Here is a 15,403-nt window from a genome sequence, read left to right as displayed (position 1 = left end):
AAAGCATCAATAAGTGTGAAGAAAAAGCCCTGGGACTGCTTGTAAAAGCACTGTTGTCCAGCACATTGTACTCCTCAAGACCAACAAGTACCTGCCAACTTAGAAGCCTGCCTTCCCCGACCCTTCCCATGGGGAGCTGTGCCCACCATGGCACAAAGATATCTCGGTCTTTCCCAGGAGAAATCCTGTTTTTGCCCTCCCAAAGCAAGCACCTTGTATCTATTCCCAGGGAACTTGAGTCCTTCCAGACCCCAAAAGATAAAGAGCTTGAATTAACTGAGCCTCACGTACAGACTTCCAAGTGCAAAGAGCAAGGAGCACATCATCCAGTGGAAGATGGAAAGGGCAGAGATTTGTTTCTGAGCTCTGGGAGTGGAAATCCACTTTCTTGATCTCTTTTGGTTCTAATTCCTTTGCCACCAGAAGCTTGCTTTCCACCTTGGGAGCCTTTTTATTTTTTTATACAAATCTCATGAGATCACTGTGCTAACAGAGAAGATTTTTATTAAATCTAGCAACTCACAGTAGTGTCATAAGAGTGAAAAATATCAATCTACAGAGCATGAAAGTGAGGAAGAAGGGTGAATTGGAGGCAATTACAAAATGTTAATTTGACAGCAGAGGAACAACTTTTGAAGGAAAGAACAATAAAAGGCTGACAAACACAAAAAGAAGAAAAAGCATAGCATGAGCTTACCAAAGAGAGATCATACAAGAATTAGTTGGTAGCTTTCTCTAGAAAGATAACTCATTTCTTAGATAAAGGACATGCAAGAATGGAGTCTATTCAAACTTCAATAAAGTGTTGGTTATAATGCCACAAGGGAAATACTCAAAATGGAGAGAATGGGGATTAGCAGAGGAATTGAAAGCAGCTAAGAAATCAGCTCAAAGGAGGGACAGCAACAGATTGCACTGGGGAGGGATGAACCAGTCTGGAAGGTAAAAAAAAAACAGTTTGGGGAATCATTTTCTGTATTATTTCAATTAAGGGCCTCTGCGTGACTTTTGGAGCGTGCCGATCCGATTTGCTGATGATAAGAACTGCCATCCCACAGCAAAGTTGGACCATTTTGCAGCCAGAATTAATGGGGTATGCCTCGGGACAGAGCTGAGCAGTGTCCATGGTGGTAATTTGGAATTGCTGACCAAAAAAAATCACTTGCTGCTTGAAAAGATGGCTGAAGAAGGCTCTGGAGGATAGGATGAGTGTGCAATTACCACGCAGCAGTCTGAAGGTGCTGTGAAAAAGCCAAATCCGTGCAGCTGACGATGGACAGAGGGGACTGCCATTGGGTGGGCACTGCACAAAATCAGGGCAGGGGGGGAAAAGGTATGGACTAGGGCTACTTGAAGGCTAGTGGCCAGCCCAGTTTAGGAGAAGAAACTGAAGGAACTTGCTGTGTTTGTGTAGCAAAACAACAGTTGAGAGGGTCCACAGCTTCTCCACATACTTACCTTGCAGAAAAAGCCAAAGGTGGCTGTTTAAACAGCGTTCACGTAAACATGGCTGGATCTATCTCCTTCATAAATAAATTTAACCTAAAAGCATGATGGTTTCTAACAGGAAAGGTGCTGATGTCTTCCAACCCTTGCAGTAGGAATAAATGGGGACAGAAAAATGCAGATGGGGAAAGCAAGGATGGCACTTCTCTTCCCCAGTGCAGCACATCGTTCTTCTTAAGCTGTGGAACCAGAAGCACTGCCTCTGAATTCTCAAACACAGTGAAAATGTGACTTTCTCCAAACATTTTTAAACACAGAAATTATTGATTGTTTTAAACTTGTGCTTCTGAAAACTGAGAAAGCTTTTCTGCTGTATTTAAGACTTGCTCCAGCAATTGCTCAAACGACCACTCGAAGATGAGGAACACGCTGCTGAAGGGGGAAAACCTGACAAAACCGTTGTTCCCTTACTGATCTCTCGGTCCTGAGCTACTCCAGGAGCCCTGCAAAACACTGCCCGACAGCGAACGTGAGAACAAGACTGATAGCTGTACTGGGAACCAGAAAACATAAAACTCAATAAAGATATTAGTCTCATGGAACAATATAATCTCAGCCCCTCACTAACCTTACTGTGTTTCACAGGCTATAAAGGACCTGGCTCTCGTTTTCCTCCACGAGCTAAGACTCTTATCACCAGCTCTCCCTTTGCCAACGCTTCCACTATGCTACAGGCACCAGCTTATAGCATATTATTTTCTTTCAAAGATGCTCTAATGGGTACACTTCCAACTGAACTGTCAGCAAATGTCCTTAGCTTCGAAATCTAACTTCGAGAAGAGCTTTTGCAACCAAAACTATACTACTTTTTTTTTTTCCAAATACATTACACAGCTTAACGAAAGGTGTCCTTTGTTGCCAGCATCCTCTGATCATCCGACAGCACTGCCAACAAGACTTTCAGGCTGCAGAAGGTGGTATCTTGGGGTGTGCAAATTGAAAAAGCCACACGGTCCTCCAGACAAAGATGCAGAATATGGCTGGAGTTTCCTCATTTACCAAAAAATGCCTGACTGCTTGGGGGAAAAGCTTTGAAGTTCCAACCACCAGGTATCCAGTAGTTCAGACAGGCTTTTACAACAAAAACTGCTTCCTCCCATTACAGAGGAAATCCTCCAATGCTGTATGCATACGCTGAGTTTAAAATAAACCAGTAAAAAGTGAGACAGCTAAAAAAAAAAAAAAATCAAATGTAGTGGTTTGAACTTCACCTCTTGGGAAAGGTTTGGGTTGTTTTCAACCTGCAGTAATAAAACAAAGTAATAACCCTCCTTGGATGTGTAAAGCACCAAAGCTTCAGATGCCAGCACTCATTTCCTGCTTCGTTGCATAGGCGTTGCTTCATTTCTTGTTATTTATGAAATTTCCTCCCATACATTTTGATGGTTTCCTCATGACCAAGTCTTCAGAGGAGCTGGTACAAATGTTCTGACTCAAGTCATCCTCGTGAAATGTGAAGTTTCAAAGAAAATAAATAAATCGATTTCCATCCAAGAAAACGTCACTTTTGACAGGATGTTCAGTTTTTCGATTGATTAACTCAAAAATGCTTGCAAACAGATTCTGGGGACTTGCTGGCTTTGAAAGCTGAAGAACAGAAAATAGGGGTTGTTTTCCTGCTACACATTCGTGTCTGGACCAAATCGCAGGAGGCCAAGAGCAGAAGGGGAAGCACAGACCAAGTCCCCTCCCTCTCTCACAATGGGTTTCAAGCTGATCTTGATAGAAGTCAGGAGAGGAAAATTAATTACCAGTAACTTGTAATGCTCTGAAATTTCCACTGTTAAGCATTATGAAGGCACATAATTAAATGGATCCCACTTATTGCACTATCCATTTTCCAACACTGGCTAAGTATTGAAAAGGCTGGAAAAAGGTAAAAAGCAGTAAAACAAAGTCACATACAGATGTCTAAAATGTCACTAAATTTAGGAGGGTGAACATCTCCAAAATGAAAGGACACAGAAGGTAACAAGAACGGGATGTCTGGGGAGAAGGAAAACACCAACTCCTCTACTTCTCCTTCTCCTTCCCCTTCTGCACACACACACATTTAAGTAAGAGATGCACCTCAGAGTGCAACAGAAGATGTGGCTGTGAAGTTACAACAGATTCCCCATGTCCTGGCTTAATTAGAAACTCCACCCCCGCATGCATCCTCGAAGTTCATACCTGGACGATACGGCCATATACAGGGCAGAGAGACCTTCCAGTGCTAGTTCCTGGGGACGACCTGAAGAAATCTGTTTGTTCTCCAAGGCGCTGCCTGGGATTTTGCAACATGACATTTCTGGGCATGCTGTTTTGCCAGGGTAGAACCGCTCAGTCATCCACCAGTTAAAGCTGGATCAATACTAAGAGGGATTTACTACCTGCCTCAGTGCATAAATCTGCAGTCATTAAAGTGTGTATTGGAAAATCTGGCACTCAGCGTGGAGTTTTTCTTCTTTCCACCGAGGAAGTAAATATTTTCCCCCAAAGTAGCTTTTCCTAGAAAATTTAGCTTGCTTTTCTTAAGTTTATCACGCACACACATTTAAATTTCAAAAACTTTTCTTAGTTCAGTCCGGGAGCATAGGTTGTTTGCAAGCAGCTGGAGATACTGGATAGAAAAAAAAAAAGAGAAAAATCAAAGTAAGGATAACCAAGGATCAAACCAAGCAGTCGGGGCTTATCGAACACAGATTGCTATGTTGTAACTTCTCTTATTGGACAGATAACATGGACTCCTGGCACCCGAAAAGCTGGATGGAGTGGCAAAGCAAGTCCCTCACCCACCCTGCCGCCAGTACAACCCTTAAGGCAACCACGATGCAAATCACATGGCTGGAAAGAGTTGAGTGAGAAGTGGCTTTCCAAAAAACTGGGAAAAATGGGGAGGGCTCAGCAAGCAAACCCAATGGGGCCGAGAGCAGACATGAAGGCAAGGTAACACTTGCCCAATGTACTCACTGTTTGAAGTTCACGCTTTCCAAAGAGGTCAGCTGCTCTTCTCAGGAGGGATTGCAGGGAACAGAGTCCTCTTGGAAATGTAGCCAATGAAGTCACACTAATAAAAGTAAAATAAAAATATGTGCATTTTCTTGCATGCTTCCATATTATTAGCAATTTCATGGGAAACATATTTAGACCAATTTGGACCTTTTTAATTTTTTCCCCCAATTCCTACACTCTCTCTTGCCATCTAAAGGTCTACGGCACTGGTAGGATTTTTTCCCTTGATGGCAACTTTACTCAGGATGAGGCTTTCCATTTTCAGCTCTCTGTTACTACCTTTCCAGGGAAATACACAGCCTTACATTTTCAGTTCAGCCAGGCATATAAGCAAGGGTGTTATCAAGGAAACAGATTTCCCCTCTCTCTTTTCCACCAGGAGAAGACCTAGGTAGATCTCCAGCCCTTTGCCTACAGAAGGTGGTTCACTACCGCTAGCCAGTCTCAGTGGATCGACAAGGAAAAGTCAGGAAAAGCCCCCAAAGTGGCTGACCAAAGCCCCCCTCCTCTTCATTTAACCACCGTGGTCGTCTGCATATTGGGAGGAGGTCTTTGCTGGCATTTTAATTTCCTTCCCGCTCCAAATCACTCTTAAGAGTTAACTTTCCCTGCCCAAAGTACAAATTAAATGCTGAAAAGACCGACTCTGATGGGGTGGAAACGCCAGGTTTATCTCCTGAGCCCCAAATGCTATTCCCCACCATATATTTGCAAACTGGCAGTTGCATAAGAGCGAAAGAAGCCCTGAGAAGTGCGCGTGTGATAATCACAGCGTAATCACTGCTGATGAAACTTGATGTTCCTTCCATAATCGCTGTAATTTTAAGTGGATTGAGTGCCATTTAAGTGACAAGAGTGTTATGATGGATGAAATATATGCTTCCAAAGTTATATCAGCTTCTTTGACATTCATGGCATGGAATGCTTAGTGGCATTTCATGTTTGTAAATCTTTAGAAATAAGTTAAATATGTTAATTACCCCTGGAAAAATCTCTCAAGCTGAAGTACTCAATGACTGTATCGCAGTTGTTGCTAGTGCTATATTCTCTTCTGCCTTTTCACTAAGCAAGCATGACATCTTAGGTCAGCGATCACACTCAGGATTTGCATCAGCCTTGATGTTAGCCCTTCCAGGTAAGTCAGCAAGCTGGCACCCAGCTCACACTGCCTGTTTTTCCCCCTGCTTGCAGTCTGAGCGCCCCGATGTGCTGGCTCATCCTCCTGCAGGCTGGGGCTGAGCTCAGCAGACAGCAGGGCTCAGCAGGGACGTGCCAAAAAGCAGCCCCAGCCCGGGTGCTGTGCCAGCACACTCAGCAAGCAGGGCAGGGGCAGCCATCCCCTCCCCACGTGCTTTTTGCTGCCCATCACACAGGACCAAGATCTGGGACCAGAATGAGTGAAGTGGCTACAGTGCTTTAATCCAAGCTTAGCGAGTGAGGATGAAGGCTGGGGGCACGCTGAGCATCATCCGCTGATGGCAGCCTGGGGCACATTGCAGTCAAAAAGGGTGACAGGATGAGGCAAGTAGTACTGATGGCATCACCTTCCTGCCAGGTGTGAGGTTCTGCAAACAGGCAGAGACAGAGAGAAACCATCCCCAGCCTTCCCTCGAGGAAGCTCTGCCCATGTCTGCTCTCCCACTGCTGCAAACCCCAGGCAATGGGATTTACACCCCAAAGACATTTCCTGCCCAGCGAGGGGGTTGCTCCAAACCAGGAACAGAAGTTACCAGAAGAAGTGATCAGGACATGAAACAAGTCAGCAATGTACTCACTTCTTGGCATCCTGGCGACAACTTCAAAAATGGGCCAGGTGAGATTCCTGCAGGAACTGCAGGCAATGAACAATGGGAATGGTAGGTCAAGGCAATTGACTTCTTAAAAACTTAAAAAGTCCTGCCAGAAATTGACTTGGGATATTATTTAACCATCTTACAAACAGGTAAAAATATCAAAACGAAGTAGAACGTTTTGCAGATTAAACCCTCCCAGACCCTCGGTGATTGCTTTACCTCCCCTCATTACTGCCTTCTTTAGAAGGCAAAATTGCTTCATTTTACAAAACTCTCACCCCCAGCTTCTTATTTTTAAGTAAAGGCAATGAGAGCTAAGAGTGCACAGGCCTGAGAGTGGAGGATATCTGACTGGCGTGCCCACCTGTCCACTCAACTCTTCCATCCCTTGAGCTTTCACGAAATTGTCCCGAGCAGCACGGCACAAAGTTCCCAAATCTCCTACGAGGGCGAGGAGCAAGGGGACAGAAAGCCACGATCCATTTTAAAGCAGCAGACAGATCAGGTACTGGCTAGAAACACGGCTCGCCACAGCCAGCCCACAGCACTGCTGCCCAAAGTGACCTGAAACTCATGAAATGAACTATTAATAAGTTAATGCACTCGTTATTTGCTCTGCTGTCGTAACTGTCATCAGCTGTTAATTGCAAATTACGAGCTGTGACTCGGATTTTTGCGATTTGAGCTGAAAGACTCACTTGCCAGCAGCATCATTAAATTCAGACAGGCTCCGGGCAGGCAGAAGGGCCCAGGCACGTGGCCTGAACAGGGGACAGGGCCCCTGACACAGGACAGGGACGAAAATCATCCTGGTTTGGCAATGAAAAGCACGTGCTTGCCATTGAGTATGAGCCCGTTCCTAATTTTAAGCATACGCTCAAGTGTTATGCTGAATTAAAGCCTTAAATCCCATCCTGAAAACTCTCAGGCACGCTACATTAAAGCAGCTTCGTTGACATTGAGAGGATTTTTGTAACCTGAGGTAAACCACTCACGAGGATGTTTGCAGGATTGGGTCCTACCCAATTCTAGGCCAATGAAAGATTCGTAATGCTGATACTGCCTTCAGAATATTTCCTTTGTAGGCTGAACCTATTTCCATCAGATATAGACTACATTTTACGAGAAAAGTATTGGCCACTTTGATATGAAGAAAAACCCTCTGGGCTGTATCATTCCCTGTAATAAAATAAACTAAGATAGAAGTCAGATGGAAACCTGGAATCAGTAATGTGACCGAGCTGCACCGTAAAAGCTATTTACAGGCTTGCAATAATCAGATCAACGTGTAAGTCAGAAAGTTTTCCAGTTAAAGGCACAGATTTCGAAACCAGCTCCACACCAGAGCCAGCAAGAGGTTCCTGAATGAGCTCTGTCCCCATTTGAGGCTAATGTATGAAACAACAAGATTACCCTACGGGCTCGGTACCGTGTCCTTGTGGCTCCTGGTGCTTGGCATGGCAGCTGCTCGACACTGAGCACTTCTGAAGACCTAAAGGGGCCTGAAATGGCAGTCTGGGAACATGTTCCCCAACAAAACCCTCCCCTCCATCCCTCAGGTACAGTATTACCCCAGGCAGACGTATATATTTGGCTGCACTGGAGCTCATCGGAAAGAAAAATGTTCCTGGAGAAGGCTGTCCCCACTAGCACAACCCTGCCTTCACCTGTGCTCCTAACCCAAAGCTTTGGGCTTTCTAAGGCTGACGCAGCCACTTCACTCGCTCCAACCAGTGAGCAACACGCCATCAGCTCAAAAATGGGTTTAATATCATTAACAGGAACACCAGGTGAATAACCAGCTCTTTTCTTAGTATTACTTGAACACGGACTCCAGATGCCAACATATTTCTGGGATGGCAGTGAAGAAATTGTTCCTGCATCTCCTACCATTTAGTGGTTGCACTAAAATTATAGAAATACTTGCAAGACTGAGGGGTTCATATAACCGTGTGGTGCCAGGCACCCCTTAAGTTACCCCAAAATATACTTCTCTTGCAGCATCTGACTAGGCCGATGGCTCCCCATGCAATACCTCCAAATCCTGCAGCTACGCAACACATAAAGGATTGCCAGGTCTGGTTTTCTCAAGAAAAGTGTTATTTTGTGAGAAGGCAGGAAGCACAGCATATGTGGCTCATGAGATATATTACTTTAAAAAAAAAAAAAAAAAGAAAAAAGAAAGAAAGAAAGTTAAGAGTACTTTAATGCAATGTGTCATTCTCCACAAGGATTTATCATAACTCTGCTGAAATCAGTGGGGACTTTGCCATTGACTTTAAGAGGGATAATATTTCACCCTGAGTTCTCAGATATTGATCTGATCAAGTTAAAGTTTCAATGTGTCGCTTTCCTGTTTGTAAAAAAGGAAAAAAATAAAATAAAAAGCTCCATTTTCATGAAGGTAGCTTGCCAAGACAATTTTCTAACTCCAAAGATTTTTCATTTTAATCTGTTAAAGAAGCTAATGGCTTCATTTGATAACACCCAAAAACTTATGAAAGAGGTCACAGAGGTAGATTCTTAAACACACTTAAAAGTTGCACCCCAATTTCTCCTCCCTACCCATACCTGGCTCCAGAGATGGGCTCAAGCACCCAAAACCAAGAAAAGAGATGATGAAAAATGTTTCCTCAAAAGAAAATGATCTGCAGAAAATGAAAGCTTAAAGGAAGGAAGAATTTGAGGAAGATTAAAATGTTGATGGTTTTCACTGAGAATTAAGTGTTCAACCATTCGCTTTTGCTAAAAAATGTCTGTCCTGTGTGAGCAGGAACCACCCCACTGCTGGCTGGGCTCTCTGTACTGCTCCTAAATAGAATCGCCCATGCTATTTTTGTAGAAAAACAAAAACCAGAACAAAACAACCAAACAAAAAAGTACTGAATTAAACATAAAACGATGTGACTAGTTAGGCCACCCACCAACTGATGAGGATTTTAAGAAGAAAGCTGATCAGAGATGCAAAGGGAGGAAAACATAATGGCTTATTTACACCCCCTTAAACAGAAACGCTTGCTTGTGAGCCAGGCAAATTTCAGAAGCTTAACTGTAGAGGGGACAAAGGGCTTTGCTGTATAACTTAACAGTGTTTAATAAGTTCTGGCAAAACATCCCTCTTTACCCACTACAGTGTCTCAAACATTGCCATCAGGATAATAAAGTAGGGGAGCCCGTAGGAAGCCTCTAATGGTCCCAGTAAAATTCTCCCTGGTCATCGTGTGGCAGAAATTCCCAGGTGAGAAGCTGCACGAGGAGCCTGACTGAACCATGCCATTTCCATCACAAGCAGGAGGAAGAAGGCACGAGGGTGAGAGGAACAGATCCAGCAAGGGAACTGCCTGCAATACAGGTAAGCCTACGTTACATCCTAGGGGGATTGCCATGGAGTCACGAACCACAGCACCGTGTGCCTGAACCCAAGCCAGGAAATCACCTCTTAGGGCTGGAAATCCCTTGGCTTCACCCTCCAAATCATACCACGAGCTACTCCCGTTCAAATCTAGCAATCAAATTGGGAACTCGTAGGGAAACATTGAAAGCAAGCTACTGGAAGCACACGGCTCAGCCTAGGTGTGTTAAGCAGCCCCCCTTCCCGTGCGCACAGACCTGCCCTGCACACGTTAGCGCCGCTTGAGGTTTGTTGAGTGTTTTCCAGCTTGTCTTGTGAGTGAGGCTGGCACGTGCGGTGCTCCAGCTGGTGAAAAACCTGCAGCTTTACTTAGGGAAAAAACACCGCAGTTGGGAAATTTGCTTTTGCGGAAGGAAAAAAAAAAAAATAAGAGGAGAGAGTCTTTTTTGAGAGCTTTCATTACAAGATGCGAGGTGGAGCTCCCTGAGCTGGCAGCAGCCTCCTAATTAATCAGTGTAAGGGTGGTGGAAATTCTGGCACAAGTCCTGGCTCTGCCTTGCTTATCCCTGCAGGTTTTCACCTGGAAATGGAAAAAAAATATCTGAATTTCCCCCCATTTCATCCCTCCCAAGTCAGGTGAACTCAGAATAAAGAAGCCTTTTTTGAAGTCTAACTTGAGAACATGGAAAAGAGAGAGGAGAAGACAGAGGAAGGGATGGCTTGTAAAGAAAGCATTTTCTGAGCAGGAAACCAAGAATCCAGCCCAAGTATGCTACTGGTCTCCTGTGTCCACACAGCTGAGGAATTGCTTTCTGGAAGGGGCAGAGCCTCAAAACATCATAAACATTTTAATTTTGCAATTAAAAGCTTTCCTGAAATAGGCCATCGGTGTTTATATCGAAGTCACTTCTTTCAGACGGGGATTTTCTCTTGGATTAAAAACAACAACAACAAATCACAAACACCTTTTTAACCTGGCGTGAACGTTTTCTGTGTCAAGATAACACACTGGGGCATCCACTTATATACACACCCATATAACTGCTCTCTGGAATTCAGTTTAATTTCTCCCCTTGCTTTTAATAACTCTTCAGATAACAGAAGAAGTTTCTCATTTCAGCTGTGCCTCACTTTAGAGTCCCATTATTTCCTCCTGGCCTTAAGACTTTTGTTTTTAATATACTGCTACTTTTCAACTGCCTTTCTGGGCCTCGGGCTTTGGCAAAATTCGGCTGTGATTAACAATGTGCTGCTCACTTGCCCTCCACCCTTGGATGTATCGAGCTCCGATTTTTTGTTTCCACTCCTCACTGTGTTAGCTTTTTTTTTTTTTTAAATCATCTAACTCTGCTCTGAATGCTACAATACTTTACAAACCTAGGAAGCAGTTCGTTTATTTTTCACCTTGAGGTGCTCCTCACCCTCGGAGATTATTAAGCACAGTGGCTATCGTGCGGCTGGCGAGTGTTCAGACAAGGCAGAATTCAACAAACTCATAAGATTTTTCCGAGGCAAGCTGAAATCATATCGGCCTGCTCTCACAGCCTCCAGCTTTTCTTGTGACTTCTTGCCACACATATTTATTGGCCTTTTTCAAAAGCAGATCAGTATCACCAGCCCTGCAATTTCAGAGAAAAAGGAATCAAAGGGAAGGGGGGGGTTGCAAGCCAGGAGACCGGAGCCACGGGCACCACCAAGATGCTGCGGTGCTGCTGGGCAGCCGCCCCCTGCGCTCCCTGACCAGTGGCTTGGCTGCAACAGAAAAATCCGAGCAGGAAGATGAGGAGAGCCCCCCAGAAAATGAATTCATTTACCCACCAGCACTACGAGGTGGTTAAAAACAAATCTTGGTCCTGCTTTCTGTTTTCTCTCAGCCCCCACCTGGGTCTCGCAGCGGAGGGCAGACACACCGAAGCCCTGCTCTCACGTCCCTGGGGCCTCCTTGCAAGCAGGACAGAAAACCCCCACCTTATCCCTCGGTCTCAAGCTTAGTAAGAACAGGGGAAATCCAAACTGCTAAAATCAAAACGGGGTCTTCTCTTTGGACATACTTTTGGGGGGAAAGGAGCAGCTCCCTCTGAACCCTCCCACCTCTACAGCCCGCCCCGGGGAGCTGCTGCTGCTGCTCATTCTGCTTCCAATAAACCCGACTGGCTTCATGTGACATCCAGCACAAACCTCTTTTTCCTCCTTTTTTTTCCTCTCCCCTTTCTCCTTTGCCCATAAATCAAAGAAGAAAGGATCAAATGGACAAAACAACAAAGTGGTAAAGTGCTCACTTTGGGGTTGTAGCCAATCTAATTAATTTTTCATTTAGGTCTGATGTATTAGAGGCCAATCAATCAGGGATTATGTTTACAGAGTTGTAGAAAGAGAGGAGACCAAGTCCTCATTTGTTGTCTGGGCTGTCCAAATTAGTCAGTTAAATGATCCTAAGGGAGATCATAAAGGATATGAATAGGTTCTTGTAAGTACCTTTCTTTTAATTACAGACCAAACAGTCAACACTTCCCGCAGTCCTTGACTTCCCGCCTGAAGGGCAGATCCAGCTTCTTGGAAGCCAGATGGACCGCGGGGACTCCTGCAACCCACCTGCGGGATGCCACAGAGTTACTTCAACCCCAGAGAATCCCTGTGGGCTGGGGCTGTGTACCCAGCAGAGCTGGCAACCCACTAAGTCCCCGTACCTTCAGTGGGACCCAGTCCCTCTCAATTCTTTGGGAGCGCAAGGAGGGTGCAGCTGCAGTCAGACCTCGCTTCCAGGACCGTCTCTAACTCCAAACAGGTAGAAAGAAGTTTTAAGAGGATCAGAATCAAATCCGATGGCGTGGTAGTTTTACTTTGGAAAAAAGGGTGATTTAGCAGATTGCATCCACAACAATCGTGCTTACACTTTGCTGCTTCAGCCTCCTCTGGTTGACTTTAAATTACTGCATCAACACAAGCCATTGGGCTTATTCCCCCCAAAGTGCAGGACTTTCGCAGGGCACCCGTTTTGTCTCTTATAATTACCTAGGCTACAGAGAGAGCGTATGGCTCTTACAATATTAATGGTCCTTGATAGCAACGAGTCAATACAGTGACAACGAAGTAGACAGATGGCTTCAAATGACCTGATAAACACAGGAGGAAGACAGGAGGAAGAGAGCGAGTCACTTGGTTATTCTGATGTGACCTTTTGCTACAGTCATTTCACGTGGCGAGTTACCAAGGACATTTTTAGACCTGAGGTGACCGGTGCTGAGAAGTCACTTTCTGTGTTCAAAAGCCAAGCTGGACGTGGGGCTCCTGCTGGTACACACTGCTCGGCTGGGGGCAACACGTGGCAAGCCCGAAGGCAGCTCCTCTGCCTCGCCACCGGTGAACTACACACCTAGAGACACCTGCACGGCACAAGAGATGCAAGACAACCATGACTAGAGCTGTAATTGCTCGGGACAGAAGCTGCCCTGATTGCTGCAAATATTTCAAATTCTCCATACCATTACGACTTTGAAATTTCAGCAATTTACCCCATTAAATCTCAAATTAGCAATAAGCTCAGTGCATTAAGGCAGCTTTAACCCAGACTTTCATTCCTTAAGCTTCCCCTTCACCTGCCACAGGAATAGACTTGCAATACGGCGTGTTTCCATTTCTGTAAGCTTATGGAGTGCTATCATTTTGTGCACGAGTTACACTCGGTATCTCAGGGAATTGAGGGCACAAGGAGCAATAAATAACACCGAAATAGAGAGGAGATTGGGCCTTTATATATATATATATATGTGTGTGATGGACTTTTATATATGAGAGTGCTCAGGTTTGGCTTTTATTACAAGCTCACCAACTGGCCACCCTAAAAACATGAAAAGCAGAGAGCAGAACAGCCTCAAATAGCTGCATCCCAAGGCCACCCACAACCTGCACAGATACATCTGGACACACAGACACACAACGCCACCCCCTTTCAGCCTTGCCAGACCGGAGCGCTCTGTCCTCCTGCAGGACAGAGTCCAATCTGAAGCAGTTCAAGCTGATGCAGAGCAGCTCTCCGGTGGAGAAATCCTGACTCAAGAGGGTCTAAAGGTCTTAGAGAAAATGCCTGGATGCTTAATTACTCTAAGTACTGTGGAAAACATGAAAACTGGTGAGATTTTCTCAAACGACCAATTTTATTGGATTCAAAACAGCTGTTCAAGCAAGGTGACTGTACTTGCTGTAAAAAGATTATTTACGTTCTTTGAAAACATGGTCAAATCCCATCACTGAGGTCAAGCTTCCTCGAAAACCTAATGCCTATAGACACAGCAAAACCACAGAGCTCTCAGCAGTGATGCTGACGAACCTAGGCTTAAAACAGAAGAACCCATTTGAGAACAGCCAGGCTGACACAGAGCGCCACACACAGCACCAACACCATCGGTCAAAGCACATCCTGATTTTTAACAAGTTGCTTTGGATCAGTAGATGACATGCTCCGGTGTTTTGTTTGCAACTAATTACTTTTATTTATAAGAAGGAAGTACAGGCAAAGCCTGGCCCTGCTGCCCCTGAGGGAAAGCCAGTTGGCCTTTCCTGACAATTAGCCCAGGGAGGCAGATGGGGAATAGCTGCAATTATTCTGGCAGGACAAGGTAGGAAGGGTCAGGACCTGAGTCCGCTCAGAAGAGAACAGATAAAAACAGTTTGCCGTGCTCGAAGGGATGGTGACGTGGTGGTAGGATGCATTTGCCTAAGCTTGCAATGCTTTCGCTGTCTATTTTTCTGTTTCCCTGATTTATTTATTTTTTTAGATGCAAAGGTGCCTCTCCAGCTTAGGTGAATGTGCTATAAAGCATCCCAGCTGGTCCCAGACTCGAGACCAAGTTGTATCTGTACCCTGAAACCAATCCTTGCATGATAAAAGAGTTGTTGCTGGTGGATTCATCAATACTGAGGCAAGTACAATATGTGCTTACCCCTCTATTGTTTTATTCTGGGTATTAAGAGCTGGAGATGGAAGATCCTCTGGTACCTACTGGCTGCTACTGTCAAAAACCCCTCTTGGACAGCTCTTGGCTGGAAATCTTGTGCAAATGTCTGCTTTCCTTGTCAGGGAGTAAAGTCCTTTCTGAGAAAAGGGAGTTATTGATAAATAACCATTGATTTAAAAAAAAGAAGCAAGAAAAAGAAAAAAGGACTTCCTGAAACCAACATCTTCCATCTTAAAATAATAATAACAAATATAAATTTCCAATCTTTAACGCTTTTCCATTTGGATTTAAACAAACAAACAAGAAACCACTAAGATTCTTTAAGTATGGAGATTACATCTTTTACTAGATTTGGTCTTGTATTTTGGTTGGCTCCAAGTTTTAGGGCACTCTGTCCTAAGCAGTTTTGAAAAGCTCCCTTGGGAACAGAAAGCTGTTTCTAATCCAGCTTCAGCTTAAAAACCCACCTTGCCACCCAAAACGAAGTCAAAGCCCTATTTCCGCAGCCAACAGGAGACCCAGCTTCACGAACCACACTCAGTGAACCCCCTTAAAATGCTTAAACAAGCAAACGGAGCAGGAGCAGCTTCTTGCCTGCTAAGCACTAGCCACAGGCAAGAGCCCATCAGTAGTTTGCTTTCCTTGCTGGCTTGTGCTGAAGAACAAGGAGATGGGTAATCCAACCCTGCTCTGCCGGCCATAATGAGCAGTGGCATGGTTTTCCTCCACTAAATGTACGTGATGAACCTGATCTACGGGTAGGAATAAAAGCTCTGCAGCAGATGGGAAGGTCTTTTGTGCTT

The 15,403-nt window shown here is 44.7% G+C and overlaps 1 protein-coding gene across 1 annotated transcript in view; it reads right to left on the bottom strand.

Annotated features, from left to right (window-relative positions):
- LOC311436843 (uncharacterized protein) overlaps positions 1 to 12,211 on the bottom strand; it is a 70,372-nt gene extending 58,161 nt beyond the window's left edge. Inside the window, exons 1-4 of the transcript XR_014693117.1 lie at positions 12,121 to 12,211; positions 4,459 to 4,555; positions 1,459 to 4,099; positions 292 to 486 (exon numbers count right to left, since the gene is read on the bottom strand). The gene's annotated coding sequence lies outside the window, so the exon portion shown is untranslated. The remainder of the gene's footprint in view (positions 1 to 291; positions 487 to 1,458; positions 4,100 to 4,458; positions 4,556 to 12,120) is intronic.
- Between the last annotated feature and the right edge of the window lie 3,192 nt (positions 12,212 to 15,403).

The sequence above is a fragment of the Aythya ferina genome (genome assembly GCF_964211825.1).
Source record: "Aythya ferina genome assembly, chromosome: 4".
In the NCBI taxonomy this organism is placed as follows: domain Eukaryota; kingdom Metazoa; phylum Chordata; class Aves; order Anseriformes; family Anatidae; genus Aythya; species Aythya ferina.
This window is presented reverse-complemented; position numbering and strand designations above follow the sequence as displayed.